The 18,654-nt window shown below is 37.5% G+C and overlaps 1 protein-coding gene and 1 non-coding gene across 4 annotated transcripts in view; both read right to left on the bottom strand.

The window, feature by feature from the left end:
- The window catches only part of LOC101319582 (teneurin-2-like), a 737,023-nt gene that overhangs the window by 352,933 nt on the left and 365,436 nt on the right, over positions 1-18,654 (bottom strand). The gene's annotated exons all lie outside the window — the stretch shown is intronic.
- On the bottom strand, positions 6,918-6,989 carry TRNAE-UUC (transfer RNA glutamic acid (anticodon UUC)). Its single transcript has one exon. It is a non-coding gene; the product is annotated as a tRNA-Glu (tRNA).

Here is an 18,654-nt window from a genome sequence, read left to right as displayed (position 1 = left end):
GGCCATCAACCATGACAATATGCCTCAGCTAATTCACAGCCAATAGAATGATGCACTTTACAATAACCTTGATTCCACAACAAAGACAAAAGTAATCTAATAACAGATCATATCCTGTGACATAAATCTATACTACTAACATTAGCTTCTCGGATAGGAAATGAAACCATAATATATGTCACCTGCCAAGTGAGTTCACCAAAGAAATCAACGTAACTCGGTTCCTAATAGAAGGGACAAAACCTCCAACTTCATATCTGGCCCCAAATTCTCCTGTTAACAGGGAGAAGAGGGACTCCCGAACTTTGGCTGCCACGGCAAATATATATAACACACAAGAAGGACTCCCTCTCACCCTTGCCTTGTCCTGGCTTAACTGCTGTGGCTCCAGATCCCCTCTGAGCAAGATTCTCAGCCTCTCTCACCAAGTGCCCAAAGAACACGAAGACTTACTATTATTGACATGTAAGACTCCATTTTCAAACCCACAGTGAGCACCTTTCCATAAATACTGAAACACTGTACATGTTCAGGCTCCTATAAATAAAACCCAAACATTTAAGCATTCACACTGGGAACTGTAGACATTATGACCCATAGCTAGGTTTAAGTTTGCCTTTGTGTGATGAAGACAAGGTTTATTAAACAGGACTAATAGTACAAAGGAATTACAAAGCTATAACTCATTGCTTAGAAGTTTATGGATTTCACCATTTTTTGTCATTTACAATGGCTCCTGCTCGAGGTCAACGGTGTTAACCATTTCCTTGCACAAGAAAAGCAGAGGATGTAGTAATGAGCAGTTAGCTTGAGTTAGTGCAAGAACAAAAAGGCATTAACATCGTCTTTCTAAAGAATTTATAGTTCCAAAAGTCCTAAACTCCAAATAAGGAATTGTGGAATTTTACCTTATTAGCCAAGGTACATTATTAGTATGACCAGGTTACCTGACCTATTAAAGTTTTTCTCTTCACATCTATAAAACAAGGATAACTATACTACCTGTGCACATGGGTGTTATGAGGAATAAATGGTGTAATGCTTTATAAAGTGCTGGGCAAAACACCAGGCACAGACTAAAGCCTAACATTTGTTTATCATTTGCTATTGTATCACTTTAAAATCGTTCATCCAAAAAGCTGTGGCCTTCGTTGTTGTCATGTTTAAACAATAGCCCTAGTTTCATAAAAGTTGTGTTACACAAAAGGAAAAAGAGTGAAGAAATAGAATCAAAACATTTCTTCCTATTTAAAACAAATATAGTACTTCTTTGGGGAGGAATATAAAATACCATGATTAAATTTTTAAAGGAGGAACTAGAGGTTTGCCCAAATAGCCATAAAGCAGCAGAAGAGCCAACTCTATTAGGTATTCAAGCAGGAGATTTTTATTCATTTTCGAAATAATGAATTAGTTGCCAAAAAGTAACACTCCATATGCTCTCACCTAGCACTGCCATCCTAGTTCACATATCCAAGAAGCTGTCCATTAAAATACCAAACGGACAGTATCTCTGGGCAAAGGGTTTGACGTTCTAAAAGACAGAATTCCTTTGTAAAATTTTACTGCTGTTCTGACACCAACTTGTGCTACATTCTTTACTTCCTATGGTTCATATCTGAACTGAACAACTAAGAACTGTACCCTAAAACCGATAAAAAATTCAGTTACATTTTGGGATAAATTCCAGTGATATCTTTAAAACTAACTTACCCATTTAAGAAATGTAGTAGCAGTCTCTATGAAGAAATGCTCCTAATGCAGATATTTTTCTGGCTGACATTACTAGAAACCTAAAAACCAATGTGATGGATGGAAAAAGTTAAAAATATTTCACCCTGTGGTTCCAACATTTCAGAAGCGCAATTGCTGGGAACTAGATTTAAGCTTTAATTAGGAAACATATACGTGTATCACGGGGTTGTTCCTCTCCTGTGATGCGGGGAGAAAACTTTAGGTGCATAAGTTGAAATGTAAAGATCAATAAAAAAGCAAGTTCGACAACCCCAAGGCCAAAGAAGCTTTGAGGAATCTGGAGATTTAAAAGACTATCTCCATAAAGCTGGGACCATGTCACTCAATTATACTATCATTGAGTGGTACAAACTAGATACAGAAATCCATTGTTTAAATATCATTTAGTTTATTCTTTGCTTATGTATTATTTTGTACTTTTAACACTTTATTCCAAAGGAAAAAAGTGTACTTGGCAAAAATGTCTGTTAATTATGTAGACATGGATTTGTTTTGAAAAGTAAATATTTTTATACTTCTAATTATTAAAAATAAGCAGAGAGGCACAGTAATATGGAAAAATTAATAAATGGATTAGAAAGGAAATAAAAGTTGAAAGGCAAAAAGGAGTCCAAAGTGGAAGAAAGAACGTTTCTATTTCTTTGCTCAGGTTAATCAAGGGAGGGGATGGAACAGGGTAGGGCGGGTGCGTGTCTGGGCCTGTGCCCATGTGCAGCTGATCATGTAATCAATATAAACTATCACAACAGATAATTCGAGGCTAAAATTTAACTTGGGAGCTCATGTGTCTGTGGAAGGGTGTAAATGAGTTGAAACGTATGGCACAGTGGAGTTGATCCTCTCACGTTTTCGGATGGAAGCTCATTTTCTCACAAGTGCCTGATAACCACACACTTGGACAGCCAGGCCTCTGATCCCTTTCCTCCTCTCATGTGTTGATGTGAAGCACAAAGCTGTAAGTGGGACAGCCTGCAGGACTCATGCTAAAAGCTTTGTTGTGGGAATTCCTAAAGCGTAAGCCTATAAATAGGATGGTCTGCACTTACTCAAGTTGTGCACACTGACCCAAATAGGAACGATGCATATGATTCACAAATGTGTACATCAATACCCTGGGGAGCAAATGGGCAGGCACGGTTCCCAAACCGAGGATGTTCCTAAGGAAACATCCTCAGTACAAAGGCCAAACAAATGACAGCTGGAAGAACATAGTGTCAATATACATGGAGACAAAGAATTAAGATATCCCAATGCAAAGATAGTCTACAAATTGATAAGAAAGAGACAGCACACCCAACGTGGAATAGACTGCCCATTCACGAAGATAACGTGAATAGCAAAACTAATGGCAAACCAAACTGATATGAAAAACGAAATATATATGAAAGGAGGCCCAACTACTCTAGGAATCAGGTAAATAAAAATTATAACCAAAACCATTTCTGATTCATTAGATGAAGAAAATTTTTAAAAACTGTTAACACCCAATGTGGTTAACGTGTAGGAAAACAGGCAGGCACACTCATCCATTGCTGGAAGGGGTATGAATTTCTGCCATCATTTTCTGGATTTTCTTCCGGCTCTGTTTATTAAAATTTAAAAACTACATCAACTCTTTTACTCAGCTATCTCAATGTTAGAATGCATCTATCCTCCAACAAAGGAAAACAACCATATGTAAAGATGTGTGTACAAGTCTGAATGATGAAGAAAAGGCTGTAAGAGTCAAAAGTATAAACTATTTAAATGTCCATTGTCAGGGAAGAAAACATATACACACTCTATGTCTTAGACTGAGTTCCCCAGAAACAGGCTCTGAGATGAGATTTGTACAAAAATGATTCATTAGGAAGTGCTCCTGGGAAAAACAGCTAGGGGAGGGGGATAGGGAAGGGAGGGAGGCCACTGTGCAATTTTAAGCAGCGTCCCACAGCAGGTAACTGGCTCAGTCACATAGAAAAGTTCTGGAGACTGCCGGGGTCGCGTTCAGTGTTGTCACAGGTAGCCCCCTGCAACTGTCAGTCGCTGGTTCTGGGCTACTCCCAAGGCGGGTGTAAAGCAGCCCTGGCTGCTGGAGCCAAGCCCTTCAGAGAGAAGCAGGTACTGGCTGACAGAAGTAAAACACACCAGGAGCCAGTGGGCCCAAAAAAGGTGGAAAGATTGAACCTCACCTGGGGCACGATGGTGTATTATGTGCTATTTTTTTCAAGTGCTCGTTTATGTATGTTTATTTATTAATTTTTTGGGCAAAATATGCAAAACATACAATTTACCATCTTAACTATTTTTAACTATATGGTTCAGTGGCATTAAATACATTCACATTCTCGTGCAACTATCACCACCATCCATCTCCAGAACTTTTCCATCTTCCCAAACTAAGAATTCTGTACCTTTAAAACAGCAACTCCTCATTCCTTCCTCTCCCCAGCCCTTGACAACCACTATTTTACTTTCTGTCTTCATGAATTTGACCATTTGAGGTAACTCATATAAGCAGAATCACTGTATTACGTGCCGTAAAAAGAATGAAATAGTTATATACATTTAACCATGCTTAAGTGGAGTACGTTAGAAAATAATGGGTATGATACGGCACCAGAATGTTTTTTTCTGGGAGTGGGGCATCTTATTTCATTATTTATTTATATAAGCCTACACTAAAGTGTGGAATGATAAGCATCAAAATATTAATATAAAAGTTAACACAGGATGGTATGGGAGGGGTAGACTGAAAAAAGAATGAACAGAAATAACTAGCAACATATATACAGAGAACTGGATACATATATACTTTTGTACTTTTGTTTTGCCTATGCATGCATTGCATTCATAAATTAACAGCCAAATAAGGTAAAAGATTAGGGGCTTCCCTGGTGGCGCAGTGGTTGGGAGTCCGCCTACCAATGCAGGCGACGCGGGTTCGTGCCCCGGTCCGGGAGGATCCCACATACCGCGGAGCGGCTGGGCCCGTGAGCCATGGCCACTGGGCCTGCGCATCCAGAGCCTGTGCTCCGCGGTGGGAGAGGCCACAGCAGTGAGAAGCCCGCGTACCGCAAAAGAAAAAAAAAAAAAAATTAAATATGCTCCACCAAAATTAACTTCTGTGAGCGTTTTTCCTTAAATTGGAAATGCTCAGGTTTAAAATCTTTTCACAGAGTCAACAGGCTTATCCTTTTAACTGAAAGCTGGGAAATGCCTTTGGGACTTAAGTCTATATATGTGATCCTGAAATTAACAGACAAAGAGACACAGTCATTCTGGGCAATGGAGGAATAAGGCAGAAAGAAATGGAAATATGTATGTTAAAGCAGGGCAATAATGATATTCAAAATGCAAGCACTTCCATTATTTATAAAACTGCAAGGAATCAATGGCAGGAGAATGAATAAATGAATTAAAATGTATTAAGCAGAATCATGCACTGCACAGACATGAAATTATATTTTTGAAATTTTTTATTGACCAAAAAAGCATAACAGAATATGAGGTGAAAAGAAGGAATATGGAGTGCTGTATAAATAAGTGACTCATTACATAAAGTTAAATATATCATGTACCTATGCTCCAGTATGTGCACAAGTACATACAAGTAAATAAAAATGCATTTCTCTGGAAGAACACATACCACTTAAATGTTGATATCAGTTAGATATAGGTTCTGGGAATATGGCTGATTTTTAAAGTTTCTTCTTTTTACTTTTCTGCATTGTTTTACTTTCAGACAATGCCATGCTTCAGCATTTTCATCAAGTAAAATCACACAATAAAACAATATGCTTTAAAAATAAAATTTGAAAAAGGGCAAGGAAATACTTGCAAAGAAACAAGCTCTAGTCTACTTAGCGATTTTGACAGATTAAGAATGGAAAAGGGTATGCACATTCTCTTCTACTGCTGAACTGACCAAAAGTTTTCTAAAAAGTATCGGGCATCCGGTTCCTCTTACATTTTTGTAAAAATCTTAGTAAGTATATTAACCTGGCTAGCCTGGCCATAACATATCTGGGATCTGAATGCACAATTCCAGGACTCCCAGGTTGGCTCAAAGGACAGTAAAGTTGGGAGGGAACCCAAGACTTCAGGTCCTTTAGGATTAAAAAAGCTAGTCTAGGCTCAATGGTTTGCGTTTGCATCCGCTCTATTACATCCTACCACAATTCATTAAAGATTTCAGCAGTTCGGATTAGAATGAGCATTCACTGTCAGCAAGCATATCCGTATAGATCAAAAGAAGGAAAGATTAATGTTTTTTAAATTAAGCATATCAGAAACATGGCACTAAGGTAAAAGTTTGCTATACTACACATTATCTTCTCATCTGCCTTCTTAGAAGTCAAAAAACCCCACATTTTAAAAGTCCAAAATGGTGGAAACAGAGTAACATTCTATAAGTATTATTCAACAGTGCTCCCAGCGAATGTCCTACAGGTTTCAATAAAAAACTGGCATTCTCTTGACTGACAAACTAATAAAATGAATATATTTGATACCCAGGGAGTGGGTGACAAATCTTTACATCTTTTAGACGTTTTCTACCCTCCACAGACCATTCCCAGCATTCAACAGATCTTTCTATGAAATTATACACACTGCCTGTGGAAACAGTAAAAGACACTACAGAAGAAAGCCCTTGAATCCATAGCACATTGCTGTGCAAACACTGAGGCAGCAAAGAGACTCACAGAGTTCCAGTTGAAAGGAAAACAGAACCAAAACCAACTTCCTTTCTAGAACTTTTGTTTAAAAACATTTTTTTGGTTTTATTTTTTTCTTAATGATCTGCACTGTGGACGTTTTCTTGACCTTTTAATTTTTTTTTTCATGTTTAATATTTCTCTATTTATTTGTCATTATCTGCTTATGAATCCCTTTGCAACTTATTTTTTTTAAACATCTTTATTGGAGTATAATTGCTTTACAATGATATGTTAGTTTCTGCTGTATAACAAAGTGAACCAGCTATACATATACATACATCCCCATATCTCCTCCCTCTTGCATCTCCCTCCCACCCTCCCTATCCCAACCCTCTAGGTGGTCACAGAGCACCGCGCTGATCTCCCTGTGCTATGCGGCTGCTTCCCACTAGCTATCTATTTTACGTTTGGTAGAGAATGGACTCTTTTTTTGGTCGCGCTTTGCGGCTTGTGGGATCTTAGTTCCCTGACCAGGGATTGAACCTGGGCCCCGGCAGTGAAAGCACCGAGTCCTAACCACTGGACCACCAGGGAATTCCCTTGAAGACATGGGGAGTGGAAAGGGTAAGCTGGGATGAAGTGAGAGAGTGGCATGGACATATATACCTTTTAATTTTTTTAAATGAATGAATTAATGTAGTTTTCCTGACTCAGTATTCCAATCATCCTAGGAAAACAGCTGGAAAGAAAGGTCAGTTAAGAAATAAGGTCTAGATGAGTAATATGGTTAAACAGAATTCTTTTTACTTAATTTTAAAGTACATCTGACAGGCTCCCTTCCCACATTCCTTTCGTATAAGTGGGCTGCAGAGTGGAAGAAAAGCTTTTCTTTGACATTCAACAACGCAAGTCCCTTCTAACCCAGTGGAGCATACTGCCTGAAAGGAACACAGTCTGCAAGCTTGGAAGACTATTAAAAATCTTTTTATATATCAAGTTTTATTTCCCTACTAAGGTACCTACTCATAACCAAATAATAAGCCATGTACTTATTCAAAGAGTAGTAACATTTCCCATCTTTGGTTTTAAACACTAAGGTCTCTAAAAAGTAAAGCCAATGAATCTAGCAAATGCAATAAGACTTTACAGAATATGCCATTAACCATCTTCTTTTCAACTGTGTTTTTTATCCCTGCCTGAAATAAAAAAAGTACCAGATTATACAATACTGCCACAAATAAATAACTTTTGTAAGTGATGGTTTCTCTATATACTGTAAAATGATACTTTATTGCACGGCAACGAATAGCTAGCTTAAAACAAATATAGTACAGTTTACATGAAACATCATTTTTGCAACAGATCAAAAACAGAAACTGAACTTTTCTTTTGCCAAGACATAATGCAATTTCGTATATTTCAAATGACGCACAAAACTAAGAATTTTCCTCATCAGTAAAAACTAAAATTAAATGTTTTCTTAAAATATATTTCAGTGACTAAGTCTTAAATCATCCTTCAATACATCAAATTCAATCTATCCTAATGGAGAAATGCAGTGCTGTGAATTATCCATTAAGTTGGAGAATCAGAAGTTGTTTTAATTGGTTTCGAATGGAAGCATTATTCTGCATTTCTAATCACGTTTCTACCCCTAAGGCTAATATTAAAAATGAATTACAATTCCTGAGCAAAGGAATTGACTCAGAATCATGGCTGGGATTAACATTTTGTTACAGATAATCCACAAACTAGAGTCCAAAAGCCTATAACTGAGAGTTGAGTATATTTTCTAAGTAAGAAGCTAAAATGCTCATTAGACACACTCCTTGTTAATAATGAACCATCTGAAAAGAGTACATGTGTTATGTAAAGCGTTTTACATTCTATTGTACAATATGAGTCCCTCTTCCAAGATCATCAAAGTATTTATTTACTGAATTTTACTGTATTTCTAGAAATGAGACACTGGCAGGGTTGTCAACTGCCTTGCCCTGAATTACACATATCTTCAAAATGACCTTATAATTTTAAGACATAAAAGAAGTTCTACCTTTCTAACCAGGCAACAAAGGCTGGTTGTCAATCACAAATACACACGCATAGAAAGTTTAAAGTAAACCTGACATCCTGGTCACAATCAATTAAATTATGCTACAAGACAGAAGCTTGCCACTTGTGCCATTAAGTGGTTTCAACTAAAACTTCAAATATGAATGAGGAGGTATAAACTGACCTATTCACTGACAATTAAGCAACTCCTCTGATTTGAGCCTTAGAAACCATTTGCATAATGAAAATACCCTTCCCCCAATTATGCAAATGACAGTTTAAAAGGAAAAGAACACTCAGGAAGAGGTTTTTATTTGTAGGGACATTTTAATCAGGTGATAGGTATCTTAATACTGTTTTTGGGTGAAGACACCTGGATTATTAAACAGCAATTCTGCTGTATCCTATATTAATTCATAGAAAGATTTTCATCACATCTGTTTAATTTATGAGAGACTTGAACTACTTAGTATCACTTGCCTGGTTTAAAGTAAACCAATTTAAACAAAAGATAAAATAAATGGTAAGTTTGGATGATTTGGGTTTTTCAGATATTTTTCTTTCAGTTTAACAATAATTCACCACAACTACAAATCAGGAAGACCTGCCTGAAATTAACTTCAAAGCAGCTTTGCAAATGAGTCCTAGAGGGTTTTATGAAAAAATGTCACCAAAAAAAAAAAGAACTTTACATATATTAATTGCATTTAATTATTTTTTATGTGGAGGAACTTTAAAGGGGAAGAAAAATCCATATCATTCCAAAATAACCTCTCAAGTGTCTAATACTTCTTAAGAGGAAATGCTTACCTGGAATAATTAAAAGACATTATTATTAACTATTATTACTATTCATTGATTATTAAGAAATTTTGGTTATAATTTACTTCATTTCAGACTGCTTATAGTTCTTTTCACAAGATGAGATTTTTAAATATAGTGTTAATTTTCTTTTTTCAAAATATAGAGTTAACATTCAATTTAATGTCTTATGATTAGTTTCATTTAAGCAATACAACAGGTTTTATGGATGCTTTCACAACTTGTTTCATTGCTTTAGGCCCAAATTTTCTCCTTTAGGAGGTTAAACTAAATGTTCTCCTAAGTGATTTACAGCTCTGAAATGGCTAGCTACTCCAGTGATATTTTTCTGAAAAAGACCGTTTTTTCCCTAGCTCTTTTTCATATGAACCATACAGTCTGTCCAAAGATATCCCGTCATTTTATTGTTATAAGAATGGTAAAATATATTGTGAATAACAGAATCAATTTCATAAAAGTACAAGAATAGTTTTCATATGATATGAATTAAATCAACTCGGGCAAGCAACTTTCTGTAAGGAACTCACTGAATAAGTAAAGGCAGGAGCATCAGAAAGCAAAATAAAATAAGCATTTGGAGACTCCAATGAGATTTGTCTACTAAAAAAAGGAGAAAGAGAGAGGGAGAACTAAAAGAGCAGTCAAATTCTAGCTATCAACAAGCTTGTACTATGTGCTTTGCTGTATAAAACAGCCACTGCCATGGACACAATATTATTTCTTTTGATCCAGTAGGCTGTTCTCGTGGATAACATGGAAAGCAACATTTGTAATAAAACGTGATTGGGGAGGGGGTGGTTCCTGCAGCCTGCTTTTAAAAAGCCTAAAATTTGATTGACTCTAATCTAACAGTCAACGACTGTACAAAAATAAGGAACATTTAAGCTGTTTTGGTTCTTACTGTTCATATTTTTTTATAATTCCATTTTGGGTAGGTCTTGGACAATGCTCTTTTCATGCAATAAAGTATAACGGCAGTTATGCATGTCATCATAACTCCTCCAACCCCACAAATCAGGTCAGTACTGGTCTATAAAGAAATCAAGATTCAAGATCTAAGATTACTGCCTACACTCTGGAGAATAAGATATGTGAAATACGTATGAATGCCTTGAGAACAACTTTTCCATAAGCTTGAAAATGAGAGTAACTCATGATGCTGTTAGTCTTAGGAGGTAATTTCCTTTTCATATCAAACTTCAGTACCTTTAACCAAGGCTTATGCATGAAGACCGCAAGGCCAAACTTTCCTCCTTGACAACGTACACCAATCCGCCTCAAACTTCAGAGCTTCTCATCAAATTAAATTGGATCTTAATTTAGAAATGTGGAACTTCTGGATTTCAGAATCTTTGAGGTAGCTTTTGCACCAGCCTACATTTCTATCTCAAAAGGCCCACAGGATGACAAACCAATTAATTAACACTATATTTAAAAATATCTAATCAGTTAATTAATTGATTAATTCACTAACTAACCCATCAACCAATGTATTGGCTAATTGACTAAACTGTCATTTTGTGTCAGGCAAATAGAAATCCAGGAAATAACAACAACTGCACAAAGTTTAAACAAAACACACAAAGAACAACTTACTTTTCCTCCAGAAAGTCCAATGATCAGAGAGCTTTTACATGAGTAAATTATAGAAGGTTTTAAACCACCTGATTAAGTTCTGAAAATAATAACTTTCTATGAATAGAACTAAAGGTTCCAATAAGCTTATCTATACACATAATCATTTATTTATACATGATCATATATAATAAATTTAACCATTTATTCATTCCAAAAACTAGCTCTATGCAAGGTATTCGTATGTGTATAAAAATGTTGTTTTAAATTTTCCAATCTACCTTCTCCACTTTATTAAATAAATGGCTCTTAATTAAGCAATCAGACCAGAACAAATATATGATATACTCAAAAAGCAACTCTATATCATGGTCCAAACATCTACTATCTTTGGCACATAGAATTCTTCATCCACTACATTTTTGGTAGGCTTTTCTTTAAGCAACAAATATATATATATGAATTTAATAGATAGAGGTTACTTTTTAATTATAAAGGTCTGGCTACAGATTTCTTTCCAATATGTTCCCAGTTATAAACTGTAAACTGTGATTTATAACATAAAACTTTCATATGAACAGTCTAATTCCATAAAGCAAATTAAAGTAAAACTCATGATTACTAACGGCAATAGAGGGAAAGTTCTAACAATTCAAATAGATGCTTGGTATTTGACAGCACATTTTTTTTCTTTTCTTTTTGATCTTCCTAATTTCTACTTGGTTTGCACCTAATTTTTGGCTGGATAAAGTATCTTGGTTTCCATTTTCTGAACTCCCATTAACTGCTTATACCAATGTAGCTCTGCCTTCCACTGACTGTGATCTTGCTAAAAAATTTAACAGTGGCTTCTTAACAGCTAAATGTGATGCATACTTTCCAGTCCAAATCTAATGAACATCTCTGCAGTATCTGACACTGATTATAGTGCCCTGCTCCTTAAAACTCTTTTTTGCCTTAGTTTTACAACATTCCTCTCCCATGGTCCTCCTCTCTTGCACCTTTCAATCTTCCCCCACACTCTGTTCTCCTCAGTCTAAGCTGGAAACACTGGTGTTTCCCAACACCTTATGTCCAGCTCTCTTTTCTCTTCTTCTTACCAGTTCTCTGGGCAATTTTGCTCACACTGACACTACTGAAGGCTCTTGTTCATCTCTCTCCCTTAAGCTTCAGACTCATATATCTAATTCTACAGGACATCCCTATTAAAGGCATCTATCTCAAAACCAGGTGGTCAAAGCTGGACTTCTAATGTCTTCCTCCAACACTTGTTCTGCCCTGACTGAAGCTGCCCATCATTTAGTATATGCGCACCATCAACCTGAAGGCACTATAGAGTCTTCCTTCTCCCTTCCTTCCCACCTCCAATTAAGTCACGTTGATTCCTCTTCCAAAATATACTCTAGATCCCTTGCCTTCTCTCCATTCAAACTTTCATTAATTGAGTCAATGTGCTCAGCATCTCATCAGAATCACCACCATGGTCTTTCACCTCCAACTCCCTGACTCCAAGACTCAACCACCTAGTCTACTCTTGACCTTACCACCAGTCAGTCTATCTTCAGTGGATCCCCCTTCCTTTTAGGTGTGGTTTTGGCATTTACCCGCTAAAGATATTCTTTCTCCATAAATGATGTCATCATTGACTCTAATGCTCAAACCAGAACCTCAGAAGTCATCCTTCTTTCTTCTCTTACCCTCACTTTTTGCAGCCAAAACAAGAGCTGCCAACTCCACCTCAAAAACATATCCCGGGGCTTCCCTGGTGGCCCAGTGGTTGAGAATCTGCCTGTCAATGCAGGGGACACGGGTTCGAGCCCTGGTCTGGGAAGATCCCACATGCCGTGGAGCAACTGGGACCGTGAGCCACAACTACTGAGCCTGCGCATCTGGAGCCTGTGCTCCGCAACGAGAGGCCACGACAGTGAGAGGCCCATGCACCGCGATGAAGAGTGGCCCCGGCTCGCCGCAGCTAGAGAAAGCCCTCGCACAGAAACAAAGACCCAACACAGACAAACATAAATAAATTTTAAAAATAAATTTAAAAACAAACAAAAAAAATCCCATGTCTTTTGCCTCTTATTACCATGACAACATGCACCTGAGTTCATCAGTGCCTGTGAGTTTCAGGACAAAATGAGAATTGTGCTGATTATATCCCTCTAGTGTCTTTGAAACATATTTCTCTTTCCCTCTCTTTCCTATGAATTATTAGAGCTAGAAGTTTGATAGCTATTCACTTTAAGTCAGATTCATTGAGGTACCATTTAGATACAGTAATATTCAAGGGAGGGTGATCTTTTTAAAATATTAATATGATTATAGCGCTCCTCTGCTTAAAATACTCCAATAAATTCTTACTGCGTTGAGAATAAAATCTAAAAGTTCTTCACCGAGGCCTACAGAATCTTTCAGAATCTGGTCACTGACCAGATCTCATCATGGCCCACTCTCTTTCTCCTTGACCTCCTTATAACCACATCTGGTCTTCTCTCCATCTCACCAACACTCCACTTTCACTCCCACTTCAGGGCCTTGGCACTTACTGTTCCTTTTGCCTGAGAAAATCCCATACCTTTCCAAGTGCCCAATTCTTTCTTGTTATTGAGGTCTCAGCTCAAATACCATTGCTTCAGAAAAGCCTTCTCTGTCTACCCTATCTAAATTAACTGGTGCATGTATGCACGTAGATGTACACTTATGTGCATAAATGTCACTATCTCTTGTCTTCTAAGTCCTTATCATTTTCTGAAATTATTTTGATCTTTTATTTGTTTACTTATCTTTTTGTCTATCTCATCCCACTAAACCATAAACTACATGTGTTTTTACTACCCCTGTTCTTAAATCAGTGCTTGGTACTTAGCAGAATCTCAATAAACGTTTGCTAAATAAATCAGTGACTCATGAATGATCTGACTCCTATAATTTCCAGCACTCTCCTTCACTGATGCTCTGCTTCAGATGAAGTGAATGAAGACGTCTCTTTTCCCCAAATCCATCACACTCTCTCTGGCCTCTGCACCTTTTCATGTGATACCTGGTCTGCCTTCTTTCTGCCTCCATTTTCTGCCTTGTTCATTTAGACTCATACTTCACTTTATGTTTTAGTTCAACATAAATGCACCAGTTTTGTTGCATTGCCTTTGAACCACTGTAAACCTCAAATAACATAAGGGCCAGCACAGTTTTTCTGTAGAAGGACAAATAGGAAATGTTTTAGCATCGTGGGCCATACTAATCAACACTGCTGCTGCAAAAGCAGCCATCAAAAACATGCAATGGAATGGGCATGGCTGTGTTTCAATAAAACTTTATTTATGGACACAGACATTTTAATTGTACATAATTTTTAAGTATCATGAAATATTACCCTTCTTTTGATATTTTTCCCAGCCATCTGAAAACAGAAAAACGCTCTTGGCTTATGATCAGGATGAAATAAAAATTTGCATTTTAAGGCAAGACAAGAAAAATTTCAAACTAAAACGTTTTCTCTGCCCTTCGGCCTCCTCCTGCCCCTCTAATGTGCATGGTGCATCTGCATTGTGTGTTAACCAGGCCTCTCCAATGGCACAAATACCTGCTCAACTTTAAAGATCAATTTTTCTCCTTCTGGCATCAGCTACATAACTTTTTAGTAGTTAACATTCCTTTCTCAACCCTGTAAGGGGGTCACAAGGACCCACCACTTGTCTTGTATGTGCAGACATCTTCAGTGGACTTTATGTACAATACCAATATATCATTTCCCTTAAAGACAGCGACTGGTACAGAACAGACTGGTCAGACAACCTGGGGAGATGCTGGGCTGCACCTAATAAATGGTCTTTGCTTAAAGACTTACTTATGACCTTATTAATAGTACTAGCTGTTTAACTTGTATTCTGCCTTTTTTTTTTTTTTACAAGATTATTGTTTCCTGCATTATCAAATGTGTGACTGAACCCTCAGACATAGGTCTATAAGATCAATTACTGTGATAGGGTAACTCTAGATATGGGAAGAATCAACAAGAGGGAACCATTTCCTGGACCATAACAGCAAGTAAGACAGGAGGTCCAGACACTTCTGGTTACTGTTAACAAGCCCTACTCCAGGAATAGCACACTGAGTGGCCTATCAATGAAATCCTTGCCTGACCTGGGAATAAGCATTCCTAGTGCCCTGTAACAAATTGGTCGTGACATGCCTCCCAAACCGGTTGAAATCAAGACCAAAAGGGAAGGGATTATAAAATAAAGAACATTGCCCACCGTCCAGTTCTGCAAGAATCAAGTCATTAGCCACTGCGGTCACTGACCTACAATACACTCTGAAAGGAATTCAGGGCAAAGATTAGGATGAGGCACTCTGTGCTCGGTTCTGGTAAACCGGCAGAACAGGACTTCAGATAGCTATTTTTGGGAGAAATTTTTTATGAACCTAGATTCTTGCATCTTCCCATACTTACAAAAGCACTGAAACCATTAACTAAGATGTCTCTTCCTTGTGGCTAGCAGCAAACTCCTACTGAGATGTGTGCTTCATTGCATGTACCCCCCTTGCCAAAATCACATATATACTGACCTCCCCCTTTACCTCTCTGGAACAGTTCTCAGAGCTCTCTGAGAGACTGTCTCCCAGGTTATAATCCTCAGTTTGGCTTGAATAAAATTTTCCATTTCTTTCTTAGATTGACCATTGATTAGTTTTTTTTCATTGACGGGCACATAAAACAGGTACTAGGTCAAATTAGGCCCACAGGTTATAGTTTGCTGACCCCTATATTAAACCAATTTTATTAGCTCATTTCCCAGTTTCCAATAAGACACTATATACCTGGCCTCTCTTTGTACATGGAAAGTGATAATGATGCATTTTCTCATACAAAAAAGATTACTACTTTTATCATTCCTATATAGCAGCTACTATAGCATCTTCTAAATAATGTGAAGGATAAAATGTAAACATAATTATTTAAAATATCTTCAGTATACTAAACATTTGATGGACTCCTAATTCAGGACTCTAATAATTCTAATTCTGCCACACACTTATTGTTCAATGCCTGAATCTGTCCTTCAGTCTTATTTGTGACAATTTCCTTATTTATAAAAGAATAGAACATGAACAACGTTACTTCCAATATATATCCATGAAACCAAGATAACTCATTCAACTAGCCATTGTTTTAAAAAAATTAAAATCACATGGTAGATTCTTCCACGCTCCCAAAGCAAAAGAAATCCACAATGCTTTCACTCAACAGACATTTATCAAGCACATACTATGTGCAAGGCAATGTGAAAGACAGCAACCTCTGGCATGTGGACAAGAATCATTCACCTTTTATGTGCATCCACAAATAAGGGTCTGAAACAGTCAAATGAAAACTGTCATCATGATTTTGATAAATCTCAGAAGACATGCAACAACCTTTACTCAAGGATCAATGTGACCCAGGGTTTTCAAGACCTCAAGTTCCCCAGAGAGTGCTGCAGATTGACAAGCTCGTCTCCTAGTGCTTGATTTGACGTGAGATACAGTGGAGACATGTAAACCTTGAGTGAAGAGCCTCATCTCAGCTCCATATTGGCCAGACAAGCACAGTGGCTCAAGAAGGCAGGCTACATCTTCCCCAAGTCAGTTGTGAAATATTCTCTCTAAATTGGCTCCACAGCTGTGATTTTCAGTTCCTAGAGTACCCTCCAAATAGCTGATTGGGGGGGGGGGGGAATAAAAGCCCGCTGTTTCCCCAAACACACACCTTTTGGCCATCTGCCATCCCAACTCAAGAAGGACATGCAGATTGGAAAATGAAAACTTTTGAGACTCTATCAGAAAAATGATAGATCAAAAGTCTGGCATAGGGGCTACCATTAGGCACTCAAACATGTAACTTCTTCTAGTTTTGGAGACCTACAGGGTAGATGAAATAAACTATAGTTTATTTCATAAACTATGAAATAAACCTGGCTCAAAGGGACCCTGAAGTCCTCAGCCCCAAACAAGTGAGAATCTGGGAAACTGTACCAAACTATTCTTTTGTTTGTTTTCAAAAGAAATGAGCAATCTTTAAAAAAAAAAAAAAAAAAAGGAAAAGAAAAGAGAGGAAACTAAGACTATTATCTACCATATTAACCCCTTTCTAGAAATTTGAAAGAAACTCACAATCTGGCTATAGTCATAAGTTACAAAAACTGAACTTTACTATCTTTCAGATAACAGACGTTCTGCTTTCATCTAATCAACTGCATGTGCTACAGAGTCAGGAGATCTGGAAGTACATGATAAATGTGGATGAAAGCTGATATTTTAGGGTGCAGCAGCAACCTGGGCTTAATGTTACACATCTTTGTAGGTGTGATACGTGTATACATACACACACATGCATATCACACACATATGGAGAGAGAGGGAGAGAAAGAGAAGAACAGTGAAGAAAAGATTATCTTTCACATATACACCTATTTTCATAAACAGACACAGATATAGAAAAAGAGAACAGAGAACAAACCTATCATCTCTCAGAGAAAACTGATTCAAGCCCTTTCAATCCTTCAAAAGCAAGCTTTGCGTCTGGATTATTTGATAATTCCTACACTACTATTTTCTCCAGGTATGCATCTGAAATTGTGTCAGTCATTTCATCTGCAGGTTAAATTAGATGGCTTTATCACCTGGCATAACTTTCAAACCCCGCAACTGTCTTTACAACCCTTCTGGTTTCATGGAAAGTTCACCAGGTTGACATTTAGTTACATGACTGAATTTTCAATAAGGATTAATAATATGATTAATTTGCTCTTCTTTTCTCCTCTCTCTCTCTCCGATTTCCCCCAGGAGTCATGGTTGGCCATCGACAAGAACAAAATATCTAACTGAGGAAAACTGTCTTCCACACGCAGCAGCTGTCTCTCTGGCAAGCTCTGTAGACAGTTGGGTACTGGCTCTGGAACCGCTGAAGACTCTCTTTCAGTCTGAGCTATTAGTGGGCTCTTACCCTCCTAGGTGCTGCTTCCCACCGATCCCACGCCATTTGAAAAATGGATTTGTATATATTTATCCTTCTGAGAATCTGCTATTGTGCAAATATCTCAAATTGAGACCCTCGTGGGAGGCGCGCATGACACAGGAGCACTTGCTTTTCTTTTTCTGCAAAATATCCATAAAATAGCTCGGCGGTTCCCAGGGGTCTGCTTCTGGGTATTATATAAGCAGCTTCTCCTTCAGAGAGGGAAAGAGATGCTTCAAGACACAGAAATAAAAATGCCCACAGTTCTCTAAGGGAATTTCAAAATAGCAAGCTGCTTAAATACCAAAGAAAGTACCTGGTTCCTCTCCAAGCCTAAAGATAGCCTGTGATCCATTAAGAAATGTAAACAGCAGTGGGGGAGGGGAGGGGTGAGTGGAGAGGTCATTACCGGCACTGGAGAGATTGTGGAACACAGAGAATAATCTGGAATTTTGAAAATTCTATAAAAAGTCCTTAGTTGGAGAAGTTTTGTTTTTGGAAAAATGGTTAAGGTGGAGGCATATTTTGTAGGCACAATATTCCAGTAACAGCACATCTGTCTTGCCCTAATTCAGAGCCCAAAATACTTCTGTCAGGCTCTCCCTTTCCTTCTCAAAAATTTCTTCCCAAATCTATTTTATCTACTTTTTTTCAAACAATTACTCAACCCTTAGACCCCCTGGAGGCTTCTGATTCTTAAAAGAATTAGAAAAGATCTCCAGTTATTATTAGATTCCATTTTAGATTGAGAAGAAAGGAGAAAATGGGCAAGATAGGCACTCCTTTATGTTGCCTGAGTTACTTTTGAAATTT

The sequence above is a fragment of the Tursiops truncatus genome, chromosome 3, assembly GCF_011762595.2.
Source record: "Tursiops truncatus isolate mTurTru1 chromosome 3, mTurTru1.mat.Y, whole genome shotgun sequence".
Taxonomy (NCBI): domain Eukaryota; kingdom Metazoa; phylum Chordata; class Mammalia; order Artiodactyla; family Delphinidae; genus Tursiops; species Tursiops truncatus.
Note: the sequence above shows the minus strand (reverse complement) of the source record. Positions and strands in the feature narration are given on the sequence as shown.